The following is a 17,919-nucleotide window of genomic DNA, read 5'->3' on the forward strand; positions in this document are numbered from 1 at the left end:
TTCGATGGGTTCGGTTGACCTTACTGTCCTATTCAACGAGACATTTCTCGTCCATAGGTGCTTACGCACGGGAGGTAAAGAGTTTTAATATCTCGCTCTGCGTTGCACCGCCCACAAGCTGTGCCGAAATGTAAAGTTTAAATCAGCGGATGGGAACGGACCTGAACGCAGCGATGTCATAAGGACGAAGATGGTGTATGATGCATGCTTAGCGAAGAATGGTAAAGTGAGGTGTATGCACAACGAAAGATAACTGGTGCTTCCATATACGCCGAGATAGGACGATGGCAGCTCTTTAGAATTGCCTGATCTTAGACCCATTTTCACGAAGAATTATTGGCCATCATCCCAGCCCTCCGCAAGTTGCCATAAAACGTGTCGGCATCCAGCATTCCGGGATTCGCTGTCTTTGTGCAGAACTTGCTGGCGGAACAGGCTGGGTCACTGTGGTTCAATAAAATCGTAGACATTCTTTCCCGTAGCCTCCCTGAAAGGCCGTGTAGTTTCCGCTTCGCCGGTTACGGCGTACATCACTCGATCAAGATGAAAAAAATTGGGCCTTAATCAAACGTCTGCAAAACAAGCCGTCGTAATAAATTCGGGCTTCCTGCATCTTCAGTTTACCCGGAATTCTCAATGATGTCGATCACGTCAATATGACGTTTCATTTACGAGTTTTCTATGTCTCATCCCAAATTAAAACTTTTCTCGCGTAGAGGTGATCTCTCACTTCTGTTTCGAGACGGTGACACTAGCTCATTTCTTCTAGTGCTGTCTTAGCACTACATGGGCCCGCAGCAACGACGTAAAAGCGCGGCATTATCCTACGTCTGCGGCAGCTAAAATGGCATATAAACCTAACACCCCCTTACTAAAGTATTATTGCGCAGCAAAGAAGACATGGATGTAAGAGAAAAAGACACACTAAGTGCAAACTTTCAACTAAATTTATTGTACCACTGAATAAATCAATGTAGGGGCACAATAAATTGTACCACTACAACATAGTACCACAGAATCGGTGAAACCGATTCAGGGGAACAATAAATTTAGTTAAAAGATTGCGCTTGGTGTGTCTTCTTCCGTTACGTCCATGTTTTCTGTGTTGCGCACTAATACTTGAGTACAGGTTTACCAACTTAGCCTGGAATGCTGCTCTCGCTAACACCCCACCCTTTTTTTGTGAGGTAGGCAACGGGTCGCTCTGCTCAACTTGGAAGGAGTACTTTGACTCAGGCGTGCTGGTGAAGCAAATTACAAAAGAAAAGGTATAGCAGAAGCCAAACTAAAAGAAAAAGAAGTAATGCAGCAACCCTTCGGAGTACGCTGGCATCGTTTTCATACACCACAGGTGATCTTCGTACAAACATTGATAAATCCCTTAAATGTACGTCTCTGGGAGGTACCGCCTATTTGTGATGTGCGAGAGAACCTACAAATTATATATGATCACATCTACCCAAATAATGCAAAACATCTCTCTTATAATATATTAAACGGCTTATTACAGGACCATTTATTGAGTTTATCTATAAGTACGGTCATTGCGACAGACGCCTCACATTGTGAAGAAAAATCTGGAATTGGCATTTTCTCTCCCGCTCTAGACTGGTCATTTGCAATCAGGATTCCGGACTTCTATTCCGTATTTTTGGCTGAATTTCTAGCTGTAGTCCTAGCCTTACGCAAACTAAATTTGTCAATATCGGCGGTAGTAATAATAACAGATTCTTTATCATTATGTTCCTCGCTCACAGCAAATGGTGTCACTAATGTTTTACGTACATTTCATTTTCTAGTGCCTGCCCACATAAATTTAATTAGATTGGTTTGGGTGTCTGGACATAAAGGATTAGTCATGAATGAAATGGCTGACAGTCTCGCGAGAGTGGCCCTCAGTGGCCCTGTATTACTATTACTTCCTACAATAGCTTACCTGACGTCTACTAGATTCAGGAGATATACAATTACTCAAGACTTTTTGAACCCAGCTGTCGCTAATTTTTCAGAATATCGACATCTCCTATTCACTTGGCCCAAAAATTCCTTTCGCACTAGAACAACTGAAGTCATCTTTACCCGATTACGTTGTCGAATACCAAAATTAAACTTCTATCGTCACAGGGCTAGTCTGGTGCCCTCCCCTCTGTGCCCAGTCTGTGGATAAGATGAAACAATATATCATTTTTTCATATTGTGCCGCAGTTTCACTTCTTTGAGAAAAAATCTAGAATCAAGATTTGCACAGCTTGGTTTGAGCTTTTCAATTATAAATATCCTTTCTCTAGGAGCCTCCTCTCTTGGAAAGTGCCACAGGGATATTTGCTCAACCGTGGAGGATCTTATAATTGCTACAAAGAGATTGTCTTGAATTCTTAAACATGTTATGTTTGTTCATTTCTTCCAGTTAGCTTTACCAATTTTAGTTTTTAATAAATATAGCCTAATTCACCCAAATCTTGGCCAATCCCCCACAGTGGGTGTGCGCCATCGCATAAGGAATACCATACCATACCCTATAAAAGCTCGACACGAAGAGATATCAATAATGGGCTCCGCACTCGTGGGCCTACGCTTTTCAGCGGCACCACGAAAATCAGATGAACACGTTTGGCCTTACACAGGTCCTGCGTCGGCTGCAGTTACTCGCCAATATAGTGTTACGACTATAGGTGAAGGGCCACCTCACTATAGTCAGTTCCTTCGTAATATGCTCCTTAACCATCCTTAATATTTGTCGTGCAATATTCCGAAGTTTACTGCATTCCTGTTTATTGAATGCTGCGCGATTCCTCTTATAAACATATTCCCTAACGCAAATGGTTCCTCGAGTTTCCTAATATATCGTTTACTTTAAATGCACCACCCTCTGCTGGACCAAACCCCATTGTGAGTATGTTAAATTTAAGGAAATCAGCATTATTATCAGACGCTGACCTGACGTTAGCCTATCACGGCAGCTGCTGGTGCGGTGAAGCTCTGCATAATTCTGCCCCAGTGCTGCACCATGGGCAGAGGGGCTGAGAGGTAGAGTTACAGCGCGTATCCCTGGAGGATGACATGATCTGCGACCACACACACTCCCATGCGCAGTCGTTGGAACGCCGCTTTCTCGCTCTAGTCGGTCCACCGAGAAGACGGCCGCGACAGTGTGGTTTCTCTGAGGTATAGGCGAGGCATGCCCTGACGACCTTCTCAGCGTGCTGAATCCACGGGAATCCACGCCGCTGGTGTTCGTGATTCTCGCTCGCAAGCTGCACCAGGACGACGCCCAGACTTGGCTCGAGCTGGCTGCGTTACGCCTTGTCGGCCGCCTGCCTGATGTAGCGGAATAATTTCTGCAGCACTTGGTCGAAAAGGCTCTCGCTCTTCCAAGCGACATGAATAACATGTGCTCTGAGTCATATCTAGGGCAATATAGATAACTAGTTTCTTCCTGTTCTTTGTTTCTGGACTTGTCTTCTTAAACTAAACTTGTTATTTACAAATCATGATGTTCGTGTGATTGTTTTCTTTTCATGTGGCGCCATGCTAAAGCTATGCAGTGCACCTTCGCATCCGCGATCAAGAAGCAAGTATGGCCTGAACACAACTGTGTATTCCATCGTTGGGGTCATGTTCTTATTGTTTCTACGTGTTTGAAACAGCAAATGAGAAAATAAGGACGAAATAGAAAAGGAAAAATGCCATGTAAACGCCATATATAGATTTAAACGGACCCATAGTTGCTAACGAGAAAGAAATCACTTGAACTGCTGGGAAGGCAATTCCAGCTCTTCAACTATCTTGTTGGACGTGACTACGTATCACAAGGTAAATATTGCAAGCAGCTATTTCACCTAAGGCGGCATAGTAAAACATTTTGTATTTTTAAACGTTTTTTGTTCGGCTAATGATCTATACCTTAACTCTTATTTGTTTTTTTTTAATGGCACGCGGCCTAATGTGAAAATGCACTTAAAGGATGCCAGTCTATTTGATAGGATACTGCAACAGCGAATTACTGAGAATGTGATGTTCCACCTTTCTCCCTTTTTCTTTGCCGGAACGCCAGTCCATTAACAACATCTTCAGGGCACAGTACGCTGTATAGCACAAAAAGTTCAACGCCCAGAAGGCTGTTCGTTAAGATTTTCTAAGTATTCATGTTTGGCCAAAAACGCTGCACGCGTAATGGAGAAATGGACCGAAAAAGAGGAAGCAGGAGCTGGCCGCGTTCGAGCGCGTTGCTACGCGAACGGGCTCGAACACTAGACGCTCGAGAAACGCATGAGCTAGAATCGCGTTTCCACGCGCAGTCGTTCGGAAGGCACACCGAGACAACCCTGTAGGCAACGTCGCTGCCCCGAGGCTGCCATCTCAGGCCGCCTCAACGGTGGTGTGCTGGCTTTAGTGGTTCCTGGTGGCAAGCTACCGCAGGATGACCCCGGTACTTCGCTCAAGGCGGCCCCGTTTCGGTAGTGCAACCGGCTGTCTCGCGGTTTCTCCCTCCACCAGGCAAGGCAGGTCCTGCAGCACTTCATCTGCGACGGGGAGAGGTTCTGGTTCATCGGCGTTCCATCGGCGACAAGTATTGTGAGTCAAATTTTATATATAAAGAAACCGAGATATACTTTCAACTACGGCGTTAGACTTGTGGCATATGCTGCTCACTTGGCACTTCTACTCCGCGGAAGTGCGCAAGGGGAACGACGATTCATGAAAGGAAAATTGTCATCCACCCATACCACAGTAAGAAAATAAAAATACTCCTTGCGGGTTTCTCGGAAACCTCGGCAGTTGAGAAGAAAATTTGGCCTCCTCAGGGCAATGGTTGTCTCTATTTCTTTTTTTAACAAATCTTCGTCCACCTTGGATTGATCCATTATGAGTTCATGCACGCACTATTAGCCATTAAACGCAGCATACTTCCGAGTGGTAACAGAGATCGCCTGTACGGCTTCAGTTTGGTTGATGTATAGTTTCCAATATTCGCACATATCTATGATGTATTATTTGTTGTGATGTCGTACTTTACCTTTTCAGCCTTAGATATGAGTTTGAGCGCTTCAGGTGGTAAATAGCAACCAGCAGCTCTTTTAAAGCTAATATACTCGCTTCCGTTTCCCGTGGCGCGATCCTGTATCAATACATTTCCAACGTACCTGTTGAACTACTGAATAATGATTTTGGTTAATTAGCTGACGTGCTGTTATCATCCAACCTTAGTCACCCTTAAGGAAGGAAGGGCGAAGAAAGCACAATCATATTGTGGAATCTGCAAATGATCTACCTCCCGTGCAATCTGGTATCACCGAAAGTTTCAGCCAGCATGGCGATATGGTGCATTACGACGAAAGACGTGCTGCAAATTTCAATGACGAACGCATCCTTCAGCCAGCATGATGGATCATGCAGATAAAGTGGGGGATTTATACAGCATTGAAACAGCATTCAACCGCAGCACGCGACGCGCTTGGCCTTGTAGCAACATGCCACAGTTACTGTGAGGGACGCGGACCGAATTTCGGTGACGAATGCGTCCCGTAACTCGTCTTCCGCTAGAACTTTCCTGCACTCAGCTCTTATAATTGCTGCTCTACGACGCGCCCCATGCCCCGGGCGTCTCAAAGCGCTAATTTGCGCGTGGAAAATTCGTAGGATGGTTCATTCCGCATGTTACGCATGGTCCGTGGCGTAATAGAGCATTGTAATTTTTATGCTGTGGCACAGCTTCCCGCAGGTTGTGGGAACGCGGCGTTGTGACGTCATTGTACAACTGCTTAGTTGATAGTAGTGAAATTTTCTTTACAGTGTAGAGAGAAGTTAAGATAGCCTCAGTTCAAAATGTTTGTGCTAACAACATCACACGGCGTACTCTCCCGTCCGAGGTGCTCCAAACAGGATACCTATGGCAAACATAATGTGTGCCGTGATGCCGCTTGGAAACAGTAATTATGGGCAGTTACGAAAAAGAAGAAAAAAACAACGCTGTCATTACTCAATCCGACAGCTAAGTCGTCAGTCACAGCAGAAAAATAAATGTGTAATCTTAACAGTTTAGCGTGCTCAAGGGGCCCTAGCGCGGGACGGTGAAAGGAAAGTGTTGTAATAGAGTGTTTTAACAGAGCGTTGCTCAGGGAACCGCTGACATGTTATGCACAGAAGTGGCTGCATGTATTGAATTAAGTGCGTCTACCAGAGGCGTCAATGACGCGCTATGAGTTGGTGGTGATATTTATATATAGTAGGTAATGACGCATAGTTCTGCAACCTTTCAGGCACCTAGTTGCAGCGTCGTCAGGGAAGAGGGAGTGAGCAGTGAAAGTGGATACAGGAAGAGTTAGTATGAGGCGTAGTAGACTCATAGTAGAGAATGACGCAACGAGCTATGAAACGAAGAATGATGTGTGTAACGTTAAGGGATAAGAAATGAGCAGATTGGGTGAGAGAACAAATGCGAGTTAATTACATCTTAGCTGAAATCAAGAAAAAGAAATGGGCATGGGAAAAGAAATTGGCGTGGGCAGGACATGTAATGAGGAGGGAAGATAACCGATGGTCATTAAGAGTTACGGAATGGATTCCAAGGAGGGAAAGCGTAGCAGAGGGCGGCAGAAAGTTAGGTGGGCGGATGAGATTAAGAAGTTTGCAGGGACAACATGGCCACAATTAGTACATGACCGGGGTAGTTGGAGAAGTATGGGAGAGGCCTTTGCCCTGCAGTGGGAATAACCAGGCTGATGATGATGATGATTCTTCGGTTACCATGAGCAGGATGGGTGTAGTACATAGATTTGTGGCAATCATGATTGTTGCTTAGCATATCTTGTGGGACTTCTTATTTATCTTCCAAATTTTTATTTTCATGTAGAGTAATATTTTTATTTATCTTTCCAAATGGCAAGCCATTCTTTTTCTGAATGGATGGAAGTAACAACTCCTTTTGCACAAGCAAGATGAGCATAACCAGTGCGCACTGCATGTGTAATGCCATATTTTGTTCAAACCAAAATAGTTAATACCGTCATAAAATCATGTAAAGCAAGAACAAAGTTCAGGGAAATATGCATACCGTTATTGATATACTGGCTAGACCACCTCCCTCGCAGCTGCCGTAGACACTAGCGCCGGATATATTTCAAGCTCTGTCTTATATCCCCACCGGCAGCGGCTCGCATTAGCAACAGTATGGAAACATATATATTACCGGTACTCCCTTTAAGCTATGGCCTGCTGCCTGTCGGAATACGGACAAAATGTTACAAGCGTTATATCTTCAACTAACTAGTGCCAAAATTCATTGCATCTCGATAAATTTCTGACGGCGTGTCTGGTTTTCAGCTATTGCTGCGTTCTGCTATTGTAACAGCAAGGCGCCTCACAATTTCTATTGTCACATTTTTTGCATTATGCGCTCTCCTAAAGCGACCACGTGTAGGGCCGACAACGCGCGTACACCGCATATATGAATAAAAAAATACCGCCACAAAATCTTGGCTCACACGTGCGTCCCGTGATGCAAGCTTCATGCACTTCTCAACAGCTTTTCTCCGCATCGCTAAATTTTCTTTGACGGGAGTGTTTATGACTTAGTTTAATTGTTGCAAAGTATTACCCCTACAAGGAGCACCAATGAACGGAAGGATGCGGCTAGCCGTGAAATGTGTCCTATTTGTTGCCAATGCACCCCGACTCCATTCACTGGTGTTTCTTTCCCCCCGATGCGTTGAAAAAATAGGGCACAGTCATTGACGCTCGTTTCGGAGTCTATTTACCGACCTAGAAAAGAGCACTTCAGTGGCCTTCGTCCCCTAGCCGGTAAAGAGGCATGTCCGTCGTATGTGCACTGAGAGCTTTAACCGATCCATCATTCCGACCGTATTTCATGCACGCGAAGTTGCGTGCGTTCAACCTTCAGAAACAGTCTGCATACTCTACACTCACGCACATCAAGCGAACCGTTTACAAGAAGAAATCAGCTTTTCTTTCCTGGGCGACCTTTGCTGAAAGTAATCATGATGATAAAGCGACTGTCAAAACGTAAGCTGCATGAAATAAACTTCCATGCGAGAAAATATTTTGCTCAACCAGAATACTGCTTTAGTTGCTGCAGCTGTGGCTTTAGTCGGCTGTCATGTAGAGTAATATTTATGGTCTTAAAGGTAAGGTTTTTTGCAATGAAACAAGCCAGAACCTTTGGGGGCGCTTAAATATAGCATATTTATCCCTCATAACAACTCTTTGAGAGCCACATAGGAAGCCACTGACCACCAAATTGAACACCTTACAGCAACATTGGCTCGAGGCGACTACCTGATGGACTTCGCCGTCATCCTGAAGCAGACAGGCGTGCTGCGCCATCAGACGCCCCGTTGAAACGCCGTCGACCCGACTACTGGTAAGCTGCATCTCTTTCTACTGACGCTTGCTTGATAGCGATTCCCAGTAAGAAACACGTTCCTTTGAAATATCTGAATAAAATACCCCTTGAAGATCGCTGCCGTTAGTTTCCTCCGCAAGTACTAGAGGAATGGGCCTTGACGAAACTTTGGCGGCTGGGGAAAGAGTAACGTAGATGTGACCAAGATCGCCAGCGACGATGTGACGAAGCGGCTTGGTTGAAAGACGTTATTAATAAGCACGACGGTATTCATACCATGGGAAAGATGGCCGTGGAAAGCCTCTGAACGCAACTGCTGGATTACAGAAGTTACGGAAAATGTGGCCCAATTCACCGTTGTACAAGCAGACTTGACGGTGGGGAGTGTGCCTCAGTTCGGAGAGCTGGTGGTCGTCTCCTAGGCTACCCCTAACACGAAGAAGAGATAACAGGTCGCGGATGGAACCACTTTGTCGAAAGTGGAGGTGGAGGCCGACTAACTGCATCGGCAAACCTGGACGAGCGTGTTTCTGGGCACGGCGTGGGCGATCGAAAGGCTTGCCACAGCTCCTGGCGTAAGATTTCCGTGACAGAAGCGACTGCTGACTCTGAGGAAGGAGCAGCCACCGTTTGCAACTCCACCCACATTATTCTGCGAATGAGCTTTCGCTAATGCAGGGATTATAAACGGTGGCGTTCATAGGTGTGTTATTGGACAGGCGCTGAAAAGAGTCGGCATTGTTGCTGAACGGCTCGCTCGATTATAGTTGCCTTCTTGATGAATTCGTCGATCGTGGTTGGTGGGTTTTGTACCAAGCCTGCAAAGAACTGCTCTTTAATTCCTCGCATGAGATGGCGCACTTTCTCGGTCTCGGGCATAAAGGGGTCAGCTCAGCGAAATAAGCGGGCCATATCCTCGTCATACACGGCGTCGCTTTCGTTGTTCCTGAAAGCGCACTTCGATAAGCTGTTGTGCGTAAACGCACTGGTCGGAACTGGAGAGTTTATCCATTAGCTGGCCTCGAAAGTCGTTCCAGGTTTGGCAGCATGATTCCCTGTTCTGGAACCACGTGCGAGCGCTGTCTTCTATTGGAAATGAGCGTACACAATTTTTGTTCTGCGCTCCACTCGTTGACATTCGCAACGCTTTCATGCCGATCAAGCCAGTCCTCAAAGTTTTCAAACGCGAGGCCACGAACAATGTCCAGAACATGAGGATGCTGAAAAGCCCCTGAGAAAGACTTGCCATCTGTGAAGGAGGGCAATTCGCTGATATACAGATTTCCATGCTGGTCGGAGCTGAAATGGTGGTGAATTCGGGGCTCAGGCAAAGCATGCGGCGGCTGAATCGGGGCTCAGAAGTAATGGCGAGAGGTTGATTGTTTGGTATGCATGTGTGGGTCGTAGCAGGAGTCCCAGCCATCAGGTTGCTTTAATCTAAACCTCCACCAGTGTCACGGCGTCGGAAACGAGGGACGAACGCAGTAGTCAGCAGGTACAGTAAAATAAATAGGCGCTATAATATCGCGTGCTAGTAACTTCTTGTTCGCTGCGTTTCCTTTAAATGCCGAGATAGCTTCTTATCGTCGTCATCTAACTAGATTATTTGCATTATCCAGGCTTTTGGTTATATGGCTACGATCGAGCCTTGCGGGCTTAAAGTGTGGTGCATTAAGATATTCAGATCACGGAAATCGGACACATGGGTCAGACAGTATCAAGAAACACAGGCTTGCGGTTTAGCCATTACATTGTCGAAAGCCAAAGCATGTCGCCGACAGGTGACCGTGTTGAAAACTCGACTGATTAGAGGAAACAAAATTTGAAGACACCTTTGTGCTTCGAAAGGCGAAACCTGAGGATCAGGCTTCTCCAATGTCAAATGCGCAGAAGCATAGGGTGACGTGGACAGGACCACCTTGGCGTAGCAGTCGCAGTAGGAGTACTAACTAGTTTTTTATAATAAACGTGGTGTAGAGGAGAAACTGAGGATTAATCTTTGCTGACTGGGGGCTGTAACAGTCGGATTGACAATAGGAGACAGGGTAAGTAGCCCGGAAAAACGGCAAAATAGAGGAACTATACAGATCGCCATGCCAAAGCTAGCCAAAGCCTAAAGATAAACGGGTGCAACTACAGATACCAGAAATACAATCAGTCAATGGCAACATTATGGAAGAAATAGAACTCTTTTTTTTGCCATCTTCGTAGTTGCATAACTAGTCAAGATTAATTAACTTTGGAAGTCTTACATATATAGAAAACTAGAGAAACATTTCACAAAAAAGAAAATTAGGAAGTGTTCTTGGCGACGTTCCAGTCCGGATTACTTCGCATCCAACCGGATACGCAGCCATCTTTCCCACAGTCGTGAAGGAAGTCTACAAACTAAGAAAAAGTTCATGTAACTCCGTAATCGAACGTCTCAATCGTAATGCCATGTGCGAATGGACGGCACCGTTAATGTAGCACACTGATACTGAGAAAGTCGAAGGGCAGGGACAACTTCAGGTGTTTTATTCTGGTGATTGTTACATTAACAGCTACTCCTGTTTTGGCATTGAAAGCTACATGTAGCTCGCGTTTGGCGCTGCATACCCTTAGCCGCTTTTGCGCCACTAAACCCCATTAACTAACTAAAGCTACAAGGAACCGCCCGTGTTAGTGTCCTGACACTTTCTGAGCAAGAGCGTGCTGGATTTACGCATGGCGTCCATACAACTATTGCTGCAGTGGCGCATAAGCGCGTAGTGACTTGGCAGTTTTTAATGTGTAATTGATTTATTTCTGGCGCGGGAAAAATAATTACACAATAGACGAAAGCCTAAATAGCGCGGAATTAGGGATTTCCTAGAAATTTCCACATCTCTGTGGAACTTCTCTAAATTTATAAACAGCGAAGCTAAATTCACACTTATCCAACTAAACAGAATGAAATAGCCCCTTAACACAATTTGCTGTGTCATCCTGTACCGCACCTGCAGATCATTATGCTACAGCAGGTCCCGAACTGAGGTGAAGAAACCACAAAAGAGGAAGGCGGGTTTTCTCACCCCTTAAAAACTATGAACCACTTTGTGCATCAACATACATATTTATCTTAGGTAAAGGCAGCTCGGACACCCTGTATACGCTCGTGAACAATTCGTGGATAAGTAATTAGTTAACGTTAGGCCGCGTGTCAAACAAATCTCGGTGCTTCCTGCATCTATCTCCATTCCATCACTATTTACATTCTTCTCTTCTACAGGCGCGACTGTGCTGTACTGCAGTAGGAACCTCTCGAAGTTCCATTTCTCAGTTGTTGCATGTACTCAAGTTGGAGAGGCTAAGGATTTACATGTGCTTTTTTGTTCGTGTGGACAAACCCAACACGTAACTGTATCAAACCCGTGTCATACAAGGTAGGGAACAGCTGTATTTTGTTCCCCCGCATGCCTCTGAACAACCCATATGCAGCTATCAGCAACGCACGTGGTGCTGGCGTCACTTACAAGAGAAGACCACTTCCTATGCTAACACCCCATAACTCGGCCGTTGAACACTGGTGCGTCGCTTGCTGTTGTTAGATGTAGTAAAGGGTTCAGATGACACACTGAGCGATCTGCATTACCGCGTCGCCGAGCCATTGGTGTCCGCTTGCAGGTGGTCATGTGTTTTTGCCGAACCGAGTAGCCCAAGTGGGCTTATTGAGCGTGCATTGTGCCGTTCGGTCTTTTGCTCAGAGGCCCTCGTAGGAGGTCTGCATCGGCCATTTTGTAAAAAGCTGTCCGCGCCTCGCGCTTCCGAGCAGATGAAGCAACAGCTACGGGATCTTCGGTGGACACGCATGGCTTGAGATCGCGCAATCATGCAGGCGTGGAGCCACCTCCACGCACGTTGTTGTGCAAACCCTCTTGCTGCCCAAAGATGGGAAACACGGCAAGGCAGGGCATTTAGTTTACGAGTATGTTGGAATACGAAATCGCTAGCGAAAATGTGAAGGGCAACGTTACAGCGACATTTTAATGCGTAACATGGTATGGTGAATCTGTTGAAAAATTCTTTGTGAAGCCAGAAAGCAATTCTCATAATACAAGGTGAAAATGCGCAGGCTGCGGCCACTTCGTCCGCACTTCATAACTGCTCTCCGAAGTACAGTGGCAAACAACGCATTTTCCGCGATAACAATAGATGGCACAGCACAAAAAATTGTACTAGCCCATCCATTTATGCCGTCCCCTACAAGTTATTCGTAGGAAACGGCATTAAAGCTAATCCAGAAATGGCTAAGCCGTTAATGAAATGTGAATAGCAAGCATTATCCGACACCCTGGTAGACAACCGACCAGTCAGGATGGAAGGTGGCTAAAGGGGCCCCAAAATGAGAATATTCCCCTCGTGCAAGAATTATGCATGCACGTGTAGCCGTCCCCCTCCAGTGCCCATGACGGCGCTAACACCTTTGTTAAGCCGTGCCTAGCATCGCGCAAAAAAATTATGCTCAACCATTCTGAACGAGAACTGCTGAATCGCATTGTATGTTTCAGCGTTATATGACGGCAGACGGGGTGTGGAATGTATATCTTCGGCAATGTAAATTTGTGCATCTCTGTCCTCGCACTCCTAACGTATATAAATAAATAACTCTATAGCGCTTGCGACATCACAATTACTCTGAACACACATCAATACGACGCATAACACATTCTGCTCCGCGCAGACCGCCGTATAATGCTACAGATATCTTGGACGGTTCCTGTGCAACAAGGTTCATCCTAATTCTTTTGTTAGCAGACTGGGCACGGCCACTTAAGTGAAGTGGTTTATATAACATGTGTGTGATCATTGCCCCAATGCAGTGTATTAAACGAATTCCACCTTACGAGGCTGTGCTAAAACGCATATTTATTTATTTTGTTTATTTTATGTTATTTATTTATTTATTTATTTATCTATTTATTTATGTTTGTTTGTTTGTTTGTTTGTTTGTTTGTTTGTTTGTTTGTTTGTTTGTTTGTTTGTTTGTTTGTTTGTAGAGCCAGTCGTTTTGCGACTTTTACTTATGAGTGTACACGTGGTGCTGACCATGCTCAAGCATGGTCAGAAAGATTCCGGCATGCACTCATCGAAATCTTGAAATAACGACAGCGCAGAACCTCTGCACCTCGCATTATACAAGCAGCGGCTGCGAAACAGTGAATAAAGGAGCTTCCACAGCATGCCCTGCAAACGAGCACACCTCTAAAACACTTAACTGAAACGCTGCGGCTTGAAGCAGCCTCTACCACAGAGTGAACGACGGTCTCATGTATGTGATGCGATTTGGCGATAAATCAATTCGCTTCCTCAAAAACGTACATGTGAAGCCGACATTTCAGTGATAGTCGGTTCGAGCATTCTGAACGTCCGAGTGTAGGATTATCTATCATACCGGAAAGCAAAAATCATTATTTTACAGGTTTTACTCAATATTGCAAAGCTTTAAAAAAACATATGTGCCATCAGCTAGAATATCTTGCATAGTCTATCGATACACATGATCCGCCTAAATAATGAAAGACGGGGAGCTTGGGAAGGTCGGTTATGGAGTTTCTACAACGTAAATCCAGCAAAGAATTCTTCCCTGCCAACTATTGACCGATTTTACTCCATAACACCTTTTGTAAACTACTTGAAGACGTATTAACCTGACTTGCACACCAGATCACACGTGTTGGATGTGCTCGCCACGAACCCGAAAAAACCTGTTGTATGAACCTACGCATTCCAAGGCGGTAAAAGTGGCTACTGGTATATTTCATTTGAAGGGAGCATTGGACAAGTAATGTGTTCACCTGGTACATGAAAGCCTGAACAACCAAGTTGATAGGTTGTTCGAAGTTTCTATCACTATTTCAGTCCTGGTTGCTGTAGCGGTGGAGCTCCTGCAGAGATTGAAGGCTAGAGCACTCCAGGAAGGTCGCGTCACGGAAAACATATCAGACCGGCGCAGGTCCCCTATATTCATATGGTGTCTAATAACCGGAAGAATGTAGCCAATCGCTATGGTATATCAATGGTATTTTCCACCCGACGGAAGTTGGCCTCAACTGTGCCCCTGGATCGCCCCCTCAGAAAGGATCGTGCGAGACTGCGCTAAGCGTCACGCCACTCATTTCGTCGAGTGCGCCGCTGGGGCTGTATACAAAATGGCCATGACAGGTGGGAAGGTTTATATCGGCTTAAGGGCGATGTATAAATGAACGACCAAGCGAGCTCCAGCTTTCAACAAAGAGCGGAAAAGGGTCTAATTTGCCCTGGCTAACCGAGCCGCGTATCACGTGTATCGCGTGATATTACCTGATTATCACGAGTAGCTTTTGGCTACAAGGGATGATCGGTGCCGGCCTTTGTTGGCAAGAACAAAAACTTTCACACGCAGTCGCAAGTTGCTCGAGGCCTTCTTCATAAGGAACAAGAAAGATTATTGTGTCAGTGATACCTGATCAGATTGTATCAGAATGAAATGAAGTTTCTAGCACGCTCGCAGGCCATGATTTTGCAGACATGAAAATATAATTATACGCGTTCTTCTGAATGAACCCAGTTGCGAGTACGCCCGTCCTAGTGCTCATTTGTCCACGTTTCTTTTTTTCGTAGCCCCTCACTGAACGATGTACGACCGTTTCGTCCAACAGCAGGCACTATTTAATTTACACTTCATTTAGGAGATCACTCTAATCAGTGAGTATTCCTTCAATGTCTTTTTTACTATATGGATTCTTGATTACCTTTGTTTAGTCCGCTTTCAGTCGTCAGCAGACCATGTTGAAGAATCAGAATGCACCACTAGCTTACAAAAGCACCGCGGAATACTGGGTACTGCATATTGAGAAGAGCTCGCGTGATTCTGACGTTGTTTATGTGATTCTACGTGAATGCTATGCAATCCCATTGCCTGTGCAGCAAAGTAGTCCTAATGGGACACAGGACGCGGCATTTGTTTCGCAGTTCACGCACACCACGACACTGAAGCCGGACAACACATCCCTCCTGGCCTCACCGGCGGGGCGTGGGTATTGCCCTCTGCCTGGAGGAGCTGACTCGGCCACCAGCTTTTTGATGGCCGTGTTCGCGCTCGCGCCTGTAGTCTCCTCGGCCACCAAGGTACAAGGCCAGTGCTTTGGAGGTCACGACAGCCACACTGGAGAGCGCACAGGCTTAAGTGGTCACGGCGCTTGCGGAAGCGGGCGAGGGCGAAGCAGGGAGTTATCGCCAAGAAGTGCCGCCGGCGACGGCTGATTAACACTCCTTCGCCGCTGGAACACCTCCGATACCGCTCGCCGAGAATTCCACCATTCATCAGGAGTGTTTCGCCCACGGTGTCATGAGTCCCCACCGTGCCGCAATGTCAAGTGTTTTAGCGGTGAATTGTCCGGCGAGGTTCTAGCTCCTCTTGCTGTGGTGGCGGTATACCTACGCGTGATTTCCTGCGTCTATTTCCCGTAGCGACTATCGTTCGCGCCAATTTTTGATTTTAGCGTATTTAGGGGCGCCTATGTATTTAGGCCGCTATATATTTATCGATTTATGCGTTATAATCTTCGTTAACATTTATCGTTTAAATTTCTGCGTAATAATTCATTCGTTTGAAAGAGTTCCGGAAGGTTTGCCAAAGAGTTCCGGAAGGCTTGCCTAAGTGTTTCAGGAGGTTTGCCAAAATTTCATTTCATCTAGCGACCTTCCAAACAACCATCAACCAAAGCCAGACATTGCCTGTAATGAACCTTGCTGTAGGTTTATTATATTCAATCACGCAGCACAGCCAATTCGTACTAGGCTATTTCGTTGTTTTCTTCATATTGCGATGATTGTTAGCGCCGGCTTTAAACTGTAGCGTAAGTGCCTGTCTATATTTTTCCTACATATATATATATTACTCAATTTAGACGGTTATGCTAATTTTATTCTTGAACATATTAATTTATGCTGTATATTTATTTTGAAGTGTCCTGGAAGGCTTGCTTGCTTGCTGGGGAGGACTTTTGTTTCCGACCTTCCAAACAAATGTCAACCAAAGCCAGACGATTTCTTGCAAAAAGCCTTCATGTGAGTCTATCGTACGCCAGTGAAACACGCCAATCTTGTATTTGTTGAATTGAGTCACAATTTGGCGAACCGAGCTTATAGGGCGTTATTGTATTTGTTCAAGAGCTGCGACGGTTCTATGTCATAGTGCTTTATTGCACAAAAGAAAATGCGCTTAAGCGCACTTTTTACAGTCGGCACAAAACATTGAAAGTTCGTAAACTGGGAACATATTTTTGTTGTTAAGAGCCATATAGTGCATATAGCCACTTTGTTTACAATGTGCACAATTCAACGGCATGTGGTGGTAGTTTCCCAAATTATGCTTTAGTATATCTGGTAAATAAATGACATATAAAAAGATACAATGCGTTCGGTTGTCTTTTTATTTTGAGGCCCTATAGCTTAAAACTATTCCAATGTTTTTATTCCAATCTCCAGACATTAAATTTGCGTAACCGCTGACGCAGGCGTCAAGCGGTGACCCGCAGAGCTGCCTGAACTGCCCAATCAAATGCTCTCGTTGTTTATAGGAGATCACTTTTCTTTGCTTCCGAAACTAATAAAATTGCCTACATTGACTGGTTTTTCGTTTTTAATTGGCTGCCAGGAGGCAAAGAGCACGCTGAAGTGGAGATGATTCCGATGAGGCCGAGCCAGCGCACTGGAAATAGATAACCGGATGAAAAGGGTGATGCCGGTGCCTGCGATTGGTCCGCTTGCCCTTACTTGGGTGGCGGTGCCTTGTCTGAAATAACGGCGGCGTGCAACGGAAGGCCAAGAATATCGCTAAAACGGATCTTCAGCAACGAATAGTTCGCAGAGCGAGGTCGTAAACGTGCCGAAAGTGATCGAAAACATTACACGGCCATGCAAAGAGTTTTATGATAGGAAAATAAACCTATGGTCTCAGGCAGGTGCGAATAGCCAGCGCCTGAACGATCGGCGGCACGGACCTTTTATTCCTTTCGGAACGGGGCAACCTGCGGCTATTCAGAAGAAAATTCGGATTTGTTCGCCATATTAATGCACCTTTAATGCGTACACGTCACTTTGACGCGGTGAGTTTTCGCGGTTTCGGGACGTCGCGTGACAGGCAGGTGAGGTGGGTGCAGCCCGAAAACTTTTGACTAATAGGAGAGAGCTACTGGCGAAAAGCGTCGAATCAGAAGTAAATATTTTTCTTTCGCTCGGTCAAATCATGCATAATCAGTGTGTACACGTCATATCAGATCAGGAGCTATCGCGCTTTTCGTGACGTCGCGTGACACACAAGTGAAGTGGGCTTGGTTCAAAAAAGTTTTTGACCAATCGCCGAGGGCTGATTGCAGAATTGGATTAGAAATGTTTGGAATAGTTTAAGTTATAGCGCCCTTGGTCAATATTTGCTGACGCACGGCTGGTGATAACTTTGTGTCACAACTTGCAGAAACACTGCGCTGCCTGCAAGCTGTGCTGAAAAGTAGAGTAAATCGGCGGATGCAACCGGAACTCAACGTTATGATCTA

General features: G+C 45.5%; 1 long non-coding RNA gene across 1 annotated transcript; it reads left to right on the forward strand.

Moving 5' to 3' along the window:
• The first annotated feature begins 3,587 nt into the window (after nucleotides 1–3,587).
• On the forward strand, nucleotides 3,588–16,992 carry LOC129387442 (uncharacterized). The gene is made up of 3 exons (XR_008614658.2): nucleotides 3,588–4,575; nucleotides 8,273–8,380; nucleotides 15,335–16,992. It is a non-coding gene; the product is annotated as an uncharacterized lncRNA (long non-coding RNA).
• The last annotated feature ends 927 nt before the right edge of the window (nucleotides 16,993–17,919 follow it).

The sequence above is a fragment of the Dermacentor andersoni genome, chromosome 2 (assembly GCF_023375885.2).
Source record: "Dermacentor andersoni chromosome 2, qqDerAnde1_hic_scaffold, whole genome shotgun sequence".
NCBI lineage: Eukaryota > Metazoa > Arthropoda > Arachnida > Ixodida > Ixodidae > Dermacentor > Dermacentor andersoni.